This window comes from Macaca fascicularis, chromosome 8 (genome assembly GCF_037993035.2).
Source record: "Macaca fascicularis isolate 582-1 chromosome 8, T2T-MFA8v1.1".
Taxonomy (NCBI): domain Eukaryota; kingdom Metazoa; phylum Chordata; class Mammalia; order Primates; family Cercopithecidae; genus Macaca; species Macaca fascicularis.
This window is the reverse complement of record NC_088382.1, coordinates 127,732,969-127,745,606: the sequence shown is the minus strand read 5'-3', so window position 1 is coordinate 127,745,606 and position 12,638 is coordinate 127,732,969. Positions and strand designations below refer to the sequence as shown.

General features: G+C 38.6%; 1 protein-coding gene and 1 long non-coding RNA gene across 3 annotated transcripts in view; one reads left to right on the top strand and one right to left on the bottom strand.

The window, feature by feature from the left end:
- EXT1 (exostosin glycosyltransferase 1) overlaps positions 1–12,638 on the top strand; it is a 316,956-nt gene that overhangs the window by 22,715 nt on the left and 281,603 nt on the right. The gene's annotated exons all lie outside the window — the stretch shown is intronic.
- Positions 10,265–12,266, bottom strand: LOC141407456 (uncharacterized). Its single transcript, XR_012416607.1, has 2 exons — positions 10,897–12,266; positions 10,265–10,837 (listed from the first exon to the last, which is right to left on the bottom strand). It is a non-coding gene; the product is annotated as an uncharacterized lncRNA (long non-coding RNA).

Here is a 12,638-nt window from a genome sequence, read left to right as displayed (position 1 = left end):
GATTAGAACTGACAGTTGAACAGATCTGATTTATTTTTGGGGGGTCAGGAAGAAACTGTCAAATTTTAGTTCGACTGTTCTTTTCTTTAGGGCTTCTTCTTCTCCTACTTTTTTTTTTTATTTTTAAGCATTACTATATTAATCAGATAGCAGCCACCGTTTGACACGTCCTTCTGTGGGGTTTGCAGATTAAGTCTGAACCATGCCAGAAATCTCTGCATTTTTTTGACGTAGCAGAAATGAACCTGGTTCATTCCATCTCAACAGCTTTAGCCAAATGGGTCAGAAGGGATCTACCCAATTTCATAAAGAAGGGTTAATGTGCAGTCTGGTTTAATACAGGTGCCCTTAAAATGCATTTTGTTTTGTTTTGTTTTCTCACCTCCAAGTTTAATATGTCCATGGATGTTGGCCTTAGTTTCCCCAAGACGAGTCCATGAATGACCTTGTTCAAGTATCCCTTGCTGATTTGCGTTCCCAAGTAATAAGCCTGGGAATGTTTTCAGTGCAGCAGCCGGGAGAAGAAGGGGGATTCAGCAGTTGCTGTTCAATGCATTTACTCTCTACCTGCTGGCTTCAAACAGTATTAACTTTATGTGCTCATTGTGCATTGTGTTTAATTAAAAGCAGTTCTCTTCGCAGAGGCACTTGTAGGATTTTTTTTTTTTTTTTTGCCCTGAAATGAATAAAACAAATAGGCATCTGGTATTTGTTTTGTATAACACAATCCCCATAAAATGAAGAGTAATAAAACATAATTATCTGTAAAGGCTTGTTTTATAAGCCTGAGAATGGGCTTGTTTTTACCAGGTTTTTATATTCTACTCACAGGAGAAAGAATCTCTTTGTACATTAATATGTAAAAACAATAAGAACAAATGCTTCCCAATTACATGCATGAATCAAACTTATCTTTTATTAAACAATTTTTTTCTGTTGTAGTCTACATGATAAAAGTTTGTCATTAAATTCTTTCTGTGTAAACACATTAGATTGGAGGAAAATGTTTTCCTTCAGTATTCTGTTCAATTGGCATAACTTTATGATGTTTTTCTCCCCAGCATAAAGAAACAACTTTATGGTTGGTTATTGACTTTTTTAGGTCAGAGAGCACTCTGGATTCTAAAATCTCCTTTCAGAAAAGTACACATCAAAGTTCTACGTAGGTTTTTATAGGGTTTGTAGACCTCTGATCCTTGGTTCAAGATCCCTGACAATGTCTAATAACTATTTTGAAAACTGTACCTCCAATCTGAAGCTAAGGTTTTAGTTTTAGTTTTAGTATGTGAATATCTGATGAAACAATTCAATGGTTTTGTAGCATTGGGTTTAATTTCAGGGTTGGGCTCCTTTCTAGGAATGGAGGAATATTCTTATTTCAGGAAAAAAAGTTCAGAGTGTGGGAAGTATGAAAATTATTAATTCAAAGGTGTATTTGCTGTCAGATTGGGTGGCAGTGCCTACATCCCTAGGGGCTCCTGTTCCCAAGACTGTTTTCATTGTTTCTGTCCAGCGCTGGGCACGAGCCTTGAAGTGGCGAATTCATCCTCTGAAATTGTATGTCCATTGCTGCAAGGATAAAAGAAGCAGTAACAGAATCATGCAGCGCAGTATTTCATGGTGACAGTTTTATGTGGTTGTGTGATGTTGCAGAGTCTTGTAGGTGATATCTACCCTTTTCTTTTGAATCGAAACACAGGGTTTTACTGGAGAAGGGAAGTTTCAAAAACAACCTAGTCTAACACAAAATTAAGCTGCTAAATAGTTATCCCATTCTGTCTACTACAAAACTAATTGCTTACAGGAGGTAGAAGTACACATATCTAATATTTATATCTTGTGTGAGTAGTGGTTTCTAATTTTAGATTTCTAACCCCTTTTTACATTATCTTTTTGCATTGAAATTATACTGAAACATTCATATTATTATGAATGCAAGCTGAATTAAATAGACCAAGATTCTCAGTTTCTCCCTTCATGTTGTCATCTACTAGAGAATGAACAGCTTAAAATAAGTGCATCCGTTCCCCATCCAAAGGGAAGCTGAATATTCCAATTCGAGATCAGCAGTCACTTTGCGTGCTTACTGGAAATACCATTTTTGAACATACTTGGCAACTTAACGTGCCCAATTAAAAGCTCTTTTGAACAAGGAAGTCTGTGGATGTGCAATTAGTCCTTAGGATTCAGAGCATTTCCTTTATGTGTGGAAGGCCATAATATGAAATCGCAGGTCACAATAGGTTTACGCCAGGTGCTTAGAATAGAAGGCATTTTCAGGATGGATTATTTCTATACTCTTGCTCCTAAAATGGTTTACCTAAAGAGGCTCCCAAGTCCATAAAAATACTGGTAGTGTCAAGAAATTTTGGAGGTGGCCTTTCACAAATTTTAGGCAGCTGATAAATATAACTAGCCATGTAAGTGATAGGCAATACACAAGACTTGCTTGTATTGCTAGACTTTCTATTTTATCTGATTGACAGTCTTCCTCTTCCCGCCTTTTTATTCATTTATTTATTTTTAAAAGATGAGGATTGGGTACCAGAAAATTAGCCAATATTGTGTGCTTTTCCTTACTGAAAAATGAAGCCTCGCTGAGTAGAGCCAGATGAGCTGTGTATCTGAGATTATTTACAGTGTTTATGAGAGACCAAAAACAAGTAAGCACTTAATAGCTTTCCTTATTTACAAGTCAGATTCATCTAAGGGATATTTTTCTTTTATTTTTCTGGTGCTTGAAATGTTCCTTTAAAATAGATTATCCGAGGATACACAGTGACACAAAATTTGTTGCTTGTGAAAATGCAGAATGGATTAAGCTTTTCTTTTTCAAAGCTCTGCAATGAAACAGGTACATTTTTATTTCAGTAAAAACACTGTTGTTTTGCCTCCATCACACACACGGTTAACATAGGATAGATATGTATATGTGAACATGTGGCTCTTGTTCCCAGTTATGTAATGGATGCATTCCATTAAAGTTTGCAGTAAAGTGAATGTTTATTAAGCGAATTGTTTTCCCCAGTGACTTCTACTGTAAAAACGGCATTGTCTTCCAGTAGGCTCTGAATATAGTGTGTTCCCATATTCTTTGGTTAGATGACCAACCAACCAACCAAAAAAACCCGGCCCCAATAACAAACAAACAAAACAACCTTTTAGGTACCATAAACCTATAGGAAACACTAACCTTGTGATGAAGCCGGCCAGATGCCACTCATTGTTGCCCCCCACCCCTAAGCTATGGTATATGGCTTTAATAACAAAATGGCAACACACAATAGTACCACAACCTGGAGGGCGTTACTCTTTCTTCTCCTCACCCTTCTTCCCATTGTTCCCATGGGAGAGAGGACAGACACCAAGGCTGTAGCAAACAGGTTATTTTAATAACCTCAGCATCCTTGTTTCCATACGATATACATTTGACATCCAAGTTGAATTTACTCATCTCTCTCTAAACATTTTTTCCTAACCCTTTGTCTATTTGTCACACCATCTTTGGATGAAGAATGCTACCTGATGATGTGTGCTGCTTAACAATCGTACCTTGTTAGCCATAAAGGCTCATCCCATTTCCTTCCATAAACATCTATTGTAATACAATATGGATTGTGTAAGGCACTGGGCTTTAGGCCCCCAGCCCAAATATCTGTCATCTATTAAGTACTTACTGTGGACAAGGAAGGCACTATACTTAACACACACGATTTCATCTAATTTTTGCAAAAGCTCGTTGAGTATATTAGTTCAGTCTCCATTTTATTAATACATATGAGGAAAGTGAGACCGAGACTTACTCAATGACTTGCCCAGCGTCGTGCAAAGCATAAGGGGCGGAGTTAGGATTTGAACCCAGCGTGAACTGGGCTCTGGAATCAAATGCTTCCCTAATGCCATGCTCTAGGTCTCAGCCTGGACTGTGCTCCGAGTCACTTAAGGACTTTTCAAAACACTGACATACGTGGACCCAGCATCTCGAGGAGCTGAGCTCTGGGCCTTTGGGTTTCGAAGGTTTTACAAGTGACCCTGATGCTCTGCCAGGCAGGCTTAATAACGACTGAATTATATGCCATGCCCAGCTTAGTTTCTTGCTTGGTGGTTGAATTGCTGCATGAAAATCTGATCCCCGCAGTCTTTGAGCCCGCAGCGCAGTGAGCGAGATGGATGCACACATAACCAAGCATGAGCAAGATGCATTATGACAAGGACTGTGGTAGTACAGACTTTGTGCGCTGTGATAATTCTCATGACAGGACTTGCATTGGATCCCAGGAGGTGGCATCTGGGACACAGTCACTTCAGCAAGTCCTATTTATTCTACCTTGGAAGAGTTCCTTGCATCTTTACTCTGTATACTCTGTGATGACCAGTCTTGGTCTAGGTTCTTATAAAAGTCCCAGTTGAGGATCTTGAGTCTCTCCCATTCAGTTTGACTGAGAGAGCTTGGTGATTAGATCAGTGGTTTGTATATTTCCTCATTTGTCTTCCAAACTAATCGATATGTTCCTGAGGATCCACTCCAGTAGGATTACTAGGTCAAAGATAAATCATTACCAGACTGGTTGATAGTGTCACCCAGGCTGGAGTGCAGTAGCATGATCTTGGCTTACTACAGCCTCTGCCTCCTGAGTTCAAGCAATTCTGCTGCCTCAACCTTCGGAGTAGCTGGGATTACAGGTGTCCACCACCACGCCTGGCTAATTTTTTATATTTTTGGTAGAGACGGGGTTTCACCATGTTGGCCAGGCTGGTCTTGAACTCCTGAACCCAAGTGATTACTCGCCTCTGCCTCCCAAAGTGCTAGGATTACAGGCGTGAGCCACTGTGCCCCGCCTCCCTCTTTTCTTATTGAGACCTATTGACCAATAGCTTGGTCAATAATGCTTGATTCTTGAGTTTAGAAAACTTCTGTTAAGGCCGGGCGCGGTGGCTCAAGCCTGTAATCCCAGCACTTTGGGAGGCCGAGACGGGCGGATCACGAGGTCAGGAGATCGAGACCATCCTGGGTAACACAGTGAAACCCCGTCTCTACTAAAAATACAAAAACTTAGCAGGGCGAGGTGGCAGGCGCCTGTAGTCCCAGCTACTCGGGAGGCTGAGGCAGGAGAATGGCGTGAACCCGGGAGGCGGAGCTTGCAGTGAGCTGAGATCCGGCCACTGCACTCCAGCCTGGGTGACAGAGCGAGACTCCGTCTCAAAAAAAAAAAAAAAAAAAAAAAGAAAACTTCTATTGAGCTTCTTACTGTGTCCTGGGGACTGTGCTGGGCAGTAAGAACACCAGAAAGGGTGTGGCATCTTAGGAGCCAATTAAACTAGATTAGGAAGAGAAGTGTTGAGGTGTCACTTAGGGCATAGGCAGAGAACCTGTCTGCCTAATGATACTGGGTTTAGTTCTTGAATTCTTTATATTCAGAATACGGATTAGGGCCAGGCTGGCCCTGACAGCCTGAATCATTAAACGCTTATGGTGACTGGTGGGTGATTAACCACATAAGAAGAAGATATATTCATAACAGATATAATAGGAGCAATGGGGACTTGATGGAGAGTGTTAAATAGTACAGTGTTTTCCATAAATGTTCTTTAATTGTGGAGATTATTGTTCTGTAGATTATTCACTCAGGCATTGAATATGCATTTATTAAGTGCTTTTTGTGTCCTAGGCTTATTCTCAAGTTTAAATTTCAAATTTGGTTCTTAAATTCCTCAAGATCAGAGTTTAGCTAAAAGTATTATATCCTGAGATGGAATTTTATCAAATTATATGCTAAAAATGAGGAGAAATGTCTGTTTCTCCATCTTGCAAGCCCCACCAGTTTAACTGTCTGTCAGTTGGTCTTCTCAATCAACTATAAGAGCTGTAAGAATGTCTTGGGCCATGAGTACATACTTCAGAGTGTATCGTGGTGGCAAAGATTGAGCAACTGATTGGAAGAGATGTGTAATCACTAGTGCTGGCCTTACCGTTCTGAAATTTCAGGTTTCTTTCTCTCGCCCCAAACTTAATTCTTTCTTCTCTGTTTTCAATTTCAGAAGAAGTTTAGAATGAGTGAGGGAAATTAAAATGAAGTCCAGAAGACCAGCAGAGATTTCACTGGGCCTGTGGATAGGAATGACTTGTGAGAAAACCATTTGAAACTTAATTAAAAGAAAATGTGTTCAGCTCACTATATAATTATAGTTAGCTTGACCTGGTGTTTGGGGTTACATTATCTGTAAGTTTGGAACTTATTTGTTGTATAGAAATTCATACCGCACGTTTACTTAAACTTTGCCCATCTGTTTCTTGTTAAAAGAAACTGGGCATCTGCTGAAATATCATTGTTTTAGGTTACTCAATCTTATTGTCACCTTATAATGGTTTTATTTTGGGGGAGGTTTATTCGTATTAGTGTGATTGAGAAAGAACAGAAAGATCTTATTGGAAAATAAATTTAGAATTTTCCAAATAACAAAATCAAAAGATTTCCAGATGTAATCTTAAGATGTCTTTTCATGATGTCTAGTTTTAGAAACTTTTTTTCCTCTCAGATGCGAAGAACAATGCTTTTTAGGACAATAGTGAGACTTACATGAGAAGTGCTCTTTTTGCATTGTGTTATGGTGCATGATGCGAAAGTTTAGAAATAAATATATACCTGGATACAACAGGCCTCAGTTAAGACATCAGCTATTTTTAATGCATTTTGCTATTTTTGGCCTGGCATAGTATCTTAGGATGAGAAAATCCATCCCCTTCCCTTAGTCTGAGGTCACATGTTGCCATCAGTTCTCTATAACGGACTTAATGATGTTACGGTTTTAAAATAAGGGGAAATTAACATTTCTTGTCCCCATGATTGTGGCCACAAGACTTCATCATTTTTATACTGTTAATTACACTCCTCTTTCACAAGAACTCCCCAACTCTTGTTTTTCCCAGCAGTTAAATGTCGTATTTTCATATACTTACCTTATACCTGGCTAAAACCTAGCAATTTTTTGTTTTGCTCTTGGTTTTTGTGACAATTTTAAGAGGAAGACAAGTAATGTACAGGCTGGGTTGAAAGAGGAGAAAATGGAGCAGTTGTAATTCCCCTGGGTAGGGCAAGAGACTGTTAATACATTAGTGGTAGGAGAGCTTCTGCAGAAAATACGACTGTACAATTAAATGGGGCTATTAAAAGCACGCCAACATCAATTCATTAAATGACAGTGGCAATTTCTTTGTAATCCCCTTTTCCCCTTCTCCTCCTCGGACTCAGTATATGCAGGGATGAAAGGCAGATGGGCAAGGATCAGAAAGACTACCGAGAAAGAGGTACAGTTATTTAGATATCTGCTTCCTCATCTTCTTTGAGGCAGCTTCTGTGATGAAAACACTTTATGAAAGGTAAGAAAGAACCCAAAATACCTGTTCTGTAGACATTGGGGATGAAAATGTGCATCCTAGCAGATGATCTGGTTCTGCATTCCAGAACACTGCTCGGACTTTAAAAGCAAATATCTATGTATAGTAAATCTACCTGGAGATAAAACAAAGAGAGAAATTGTTTGAAACCTTCTTATTGCAAAAGTATGCAGAATTGACATTCAGCAATGTTGTGTAAAAATACTGCAAAATGTTTCATTTTCTGGAAAACTGTGTATTTTAAAAATCAGTTGGAATCTGGTTACCTGCATGACCTAGTGAGAACTTAAAGGCTTGGGAAAATGGTTGAAGTTAGTGGTTATGAGTGTTTGATATCCTTTTGTATGTCATTTAGTTGTCTAAACCCCCATTTCCTCATTGGTAAGATGGTGATTCTGGTATCTGTCTTTTTAGTGTTGCTTTGTAAAATTAAATGAGATACTGAATGAAAAGCATTCTGCTCAGTGCCTGGCATAAGATAGTGCTCCCTAAATATTAACTAGTTTTATTATCCATTGAATTTTAGGACTCCACCCTCCCCCCAATCCCCCCAAAAGACTTAATGGTCTTATCTGCCTGCTGAAGAGTAGGGTTATGAGGAAGCTGAGACGTGGAGAGATGATGTGTTAATTAGTGAAGGAGCCAGAATTGGAACCACATTTTATGACTTCCCATGGCATTGAAGTGCCTCTCATAGTATGAGACTTCTGTATTTAGTAAAGGAGGGCCAACACTTGCTCCACCTATTATAATAGATGAGGTATGCTTTTTGTCTATATACTTAAAAATGTAGTTTTAAGTTCATTGCTCAGGTTCTTTTGGTGGCAAAAATCCTTACACTTTAAAAGGCATTATTATTGGCTGAGTTTTAAAAGAACTACCTTCAGAGAAAAATGCATTTCATTTTGATTATGCCCAAGGCCTGCAGAATACCATTTAAACTACAAGTGATATAAAAGGTTAAGTATTTGATTAAAAAACTAATCTCCTTTAAAAACTAATGTTTCAGTCTCCACCAGAACTTCTTCAGGGAACTTCAGTGTTTTGCTGATAACTGGATCCAATTTATGAGAGGTAAAAAAAAAAAAAAAAAAAAAAAGAAGCCATTATTTACTTAATTCATCTATTAGTTTCCAAACTTGATATATTGAATCTAAAGAATTGTGAAATTAATAGATAAGAGAAGAAGTTTGAGTGGTTAAAAAATGGATAACATCTCCTATTTCAAGGAAACAGTATTTGATCAGATTTCAGGGTGGTACGAAGTTCTTGTTGATGATAAAAGGCAAGTCATATTTATCAGCTGAACAACTCAGAAAACACAGATGATTTGAATTCGTGGAGGCGTCCTCCATACCATTTTCTCCATTGCTTTGATGATTATCTGAGGTCTCTACTAAACAGATACTCATATTCGTCATATTCGTATTTCCAGTTCAAATCATAGTGTTGCTATTGCCACGACCCATTGCATCATCTGCCGCCAACCTCACCCTCACCTAATTTTTGACTCTCCTTTATCTCTTTCAAGGCTCAAATGTGCGTACTATAATCATATGTTTAGTGGTCTCTTCCCTGCTGCACTGTGAACTCTTTGGGAACAGGGACCACGTTTGCCTTTTCAACCAGTGCCTAGCAGGGTGCATGGAGGCATTAGGGAATGCTTATCGAATAAGGGAATGAATCACACTGTATGCCAAAATCTGGCTTCCCTGAGTTTATATGCCTCTGGTAACCTTTTGTAAATGACACCTTTTCTATATGATTAGCCACTTCTATTCTTTCTTTCTATTGAAGTTATTTCTTATTTCCAAGTTGATCTTGTTGCAGCCATCCTCCTCCTGACTACATCCAATGTGGTTCATGTTTTTTCTTTTCTTTTTAATTTTGGGAGGGGTGTGAAGTACAAGATAGAACATAATGTGGGCTAAATCCGGGGCTATTCAACTTGACTAGGGTCTTTAGCCTTCCAGAATGTTGAGAAAGTAATTAGTGGGTGGGGTGGGGGTGGGGGCAGTGTTAGAAGAAATGGCTGGGATTCTTTGTATCCGAAAGAATGTTTCTCCTTGGTGATGAGGTAGGTATTGTCACCGCTCTGAATAAATCCTTAGGCAAAGTACAAAAACACCAGCAGACTAAACAATGCCTGGCCACTCTGGGTTTAGGATTGCAATACCTTACGGGGAAGTTTAGAAATGAGTTTCCTGTTCAGGTTTTAGGCCTGTCATACTGTTGAGTGGCTGTCTAACCTTTGAACTTTCTGTGTTTTTGACATCAAAAGGAACTCTGAGCTTTACCAAAAAGGTTTTATTCAAGTAATTAACACTTTTCATGCACAGAGGGAAATTAGCCTCCAACTTGCGGACATAGTGAAAAATTAGTATCTTCCTATTTGCTCGGCTGGTTTGAACTATAGTTGATTATTTTTAAAGATAAGAAGATCAAATTTCCTTAATATTTCAGTATGTTGCTTTTTGTACCCTTAAAATTATTTTTTTCCTATGCAGAATTGACTTTGATTAAAAAATGTTTTTGATGACTATTTTCCTGATTCATCAGTATATCTAATTGTGTTCATCTTAGTCATGAAAAATCTTGTCTATAAGGGACATATTTTTAGTAACATTTTTATAGCATATAAGAACTTTTATGGCAAAAACAGGAATCATTAAGTGTGTGTGCTTTTATCATAACTTCTCTTTTAATGGAACTTAAAATCTTGTGTTTTTGCAGCACTTTTTTTGCACATGGTAGGTTCTTAATATTTGAATGGAATTCAGCGTGACTGTTCTTTGTGTTCTCAAAAGTCTGATCTTTGTAACAATTTGTCTTTCACTTGAGACTCTTTTTTTTCTTTGCATATGTACACAGATCACTCTTCATTTTCCTTAATCTTTTTTAACTAAACACATCTATAACTCATATTTCCCTATTTATGAATAGGAGCAATTTAAAATTTCCCAACATGGTGGTATGTGATATAACATAACTAAAGGCTACATGTTTACCCTTCTTTACCCTTCATTTGCGGAAAGATGATGTTTGTATTTATGATGTAAATGTCTTTCAGAATGACCTTTGGGACTAAGCTCCCCCCCCCCCCCCCCCCCCCCCCCGCCCCCGCTCCCAAAAAAAAATGGTCATGACCTAGGAAGCCTTATTAGTGAAATTTAAAGACGAAAAGTGGTCCGGGCGTGGTGGCTCACGCCTATAATCCCAGCACTTTGGGAGGCCAAGGCAGGTGTGTCACTTGAGGTCAGGAGTTCGAAACCAGCCTGGGCAACATGGTGAAACCGCATCTCTACTAAAAGTACAAAAATTGGCTGGGCATGGTGACCTGTGCCTGTAATCCCAGCTACTTGGGAGGCAGAGGTATGAGAATCGCTTGAACCTAGGAGGTGGAGGTTGCAGTGAGTGGAGATTGTGCCACTGCACACCAACCTGGGTGACAGAGGAGGTGGAGGTTGCAGTGAGTGGAGATTGTGCCACTGCACACCAACCTGGGTGACAGAGCGAGACTTCATCTCAAAAATAAAATAAAAATAAAAAAGAGAAGTCTGGTCAAATGCCCCTTGTTCTTCTTCAACAGATACATAGTGAGTTGTGTAAAAAAGGAGTTGGAAAAGGAATCTGTAGATTCAAAGTGACTGAAAGAATAGAAAAAAAATTTGTTTTAAAAAATGGCCAAGACTAAATCATAGTGTCTAGGGAGGTACACCTGAATAATAAAACTATAAAGAAATACAAAATATGATTACTACTAAGAATAGTCTGTTGCCAGTAGTATATAGAATGAACACTCAAATTATAACAGAAGCATTTTGGTATTCATAAATGTTCTTTTTTTAAAAAAAAATCGAAATTATAATATAGGCTGTAAGTACTGATTTTAATTGTAGTGAATGTGAAAGTGTTGTTTATGAAAATATAAAGAATATTTGTTAAAGTGTGGACCTAGCCAGGAGTACTAGGTAGAAAAGGTAGCTCTTTAAAACATTTTTTATTTAATTGTGAGGTAAATTTATTGTCACTTTGTTTGATATTTATTACTACAGTCCCTAGGTTAATTCTGTTTTTATTGCTTTTCAGAATAATTAAGACCTAAATCTTCTGCTGAATTCTTTTTGGTTTCGTTATTTCTTTTGCCGTGTTCTTTCATTCCACAAATGTTATTGAGCACTTCCAGTGTACCAAGCTTTGTGCTTACTGCTTTGATGATAAATGCAATAAGGTAATGCAGCTTTTAAGGATCCTTCAGGATAGGATCTTGTAGCAGTAAGGACTTAGCATTTTTGCTATAGAAGTGTATGGAGAGCTATCTATGGTGCAATAACTGGGGAAATACAGTTTTTATTCTATTTGATTCCGTTATGCATTGAGTCCTCCTTTGGTGGGAATTTGAGCAGGGTGGTCTCAGTTGAATCCTGGCTACATACGCCTCAGCAAGGAAGAAGGCTTTGGATTTGGATCTTAGGGGTCTATGGAAAGCCTGGTGGTGGTCCTGGAAGGCTTGAGAATACCTGGAGCTGGAAGCTCCTTGCTCATTGGTGACCTTTTTCATATACAGCAGAGCTCTTGACATTCCTAGCATACTGCCTTGAAAGGACTGTGTCTTGCCTCCTAGAAATTCTGGACTTGGTAGGAATCATTTGTTTATGTTATTTTAAAAAGAAAAAAAATCTAAAGTGTACTTTTTGGAAGAAAAATGAACTTATTTTTGGACTTTTCTGTGTGTTTTTTTCTTTAATTGAAAATTCTGTCTGGAGACCGATTTTCAACCCCCTTCCCTTCCCTCTAGTTTTAAATTGGAACATTGCTTTCCAAGCATTTCAAAAAAAACAACAAAAAAATGAAATATTTTATTATTACTCTATTTTTATTTTTATTTATTTATTTATTTTTTTGAGACGGAGTCTCGCTCTGTTGCCCGGGCTGGAGTGCAGTGGCCGGATCTCAGCTCACTGCAAGCTCCGCCTCCTGGGTTCATGCCATTCTCCAGCCTCAGCCTCCCGAGTAGCTGGGACTACAGGCACCCACCACCTCGCCCGGCTAGTTTTTTGCATTTTTTTTTTTTTTAGTAGAGACGGGGTTTCACCGCGTTAGCCAGGATGGTCTCGATCTCCTGACCTCGTGATCCACCCGTCTCGGCCTCCCAAAGTGCTGGGATTACAGGCTTGAGCCACCGCGCCCGGCCTATTACTCGATTTTTATTTGCTCATTAATAATTCTTGATTTTCTGTCT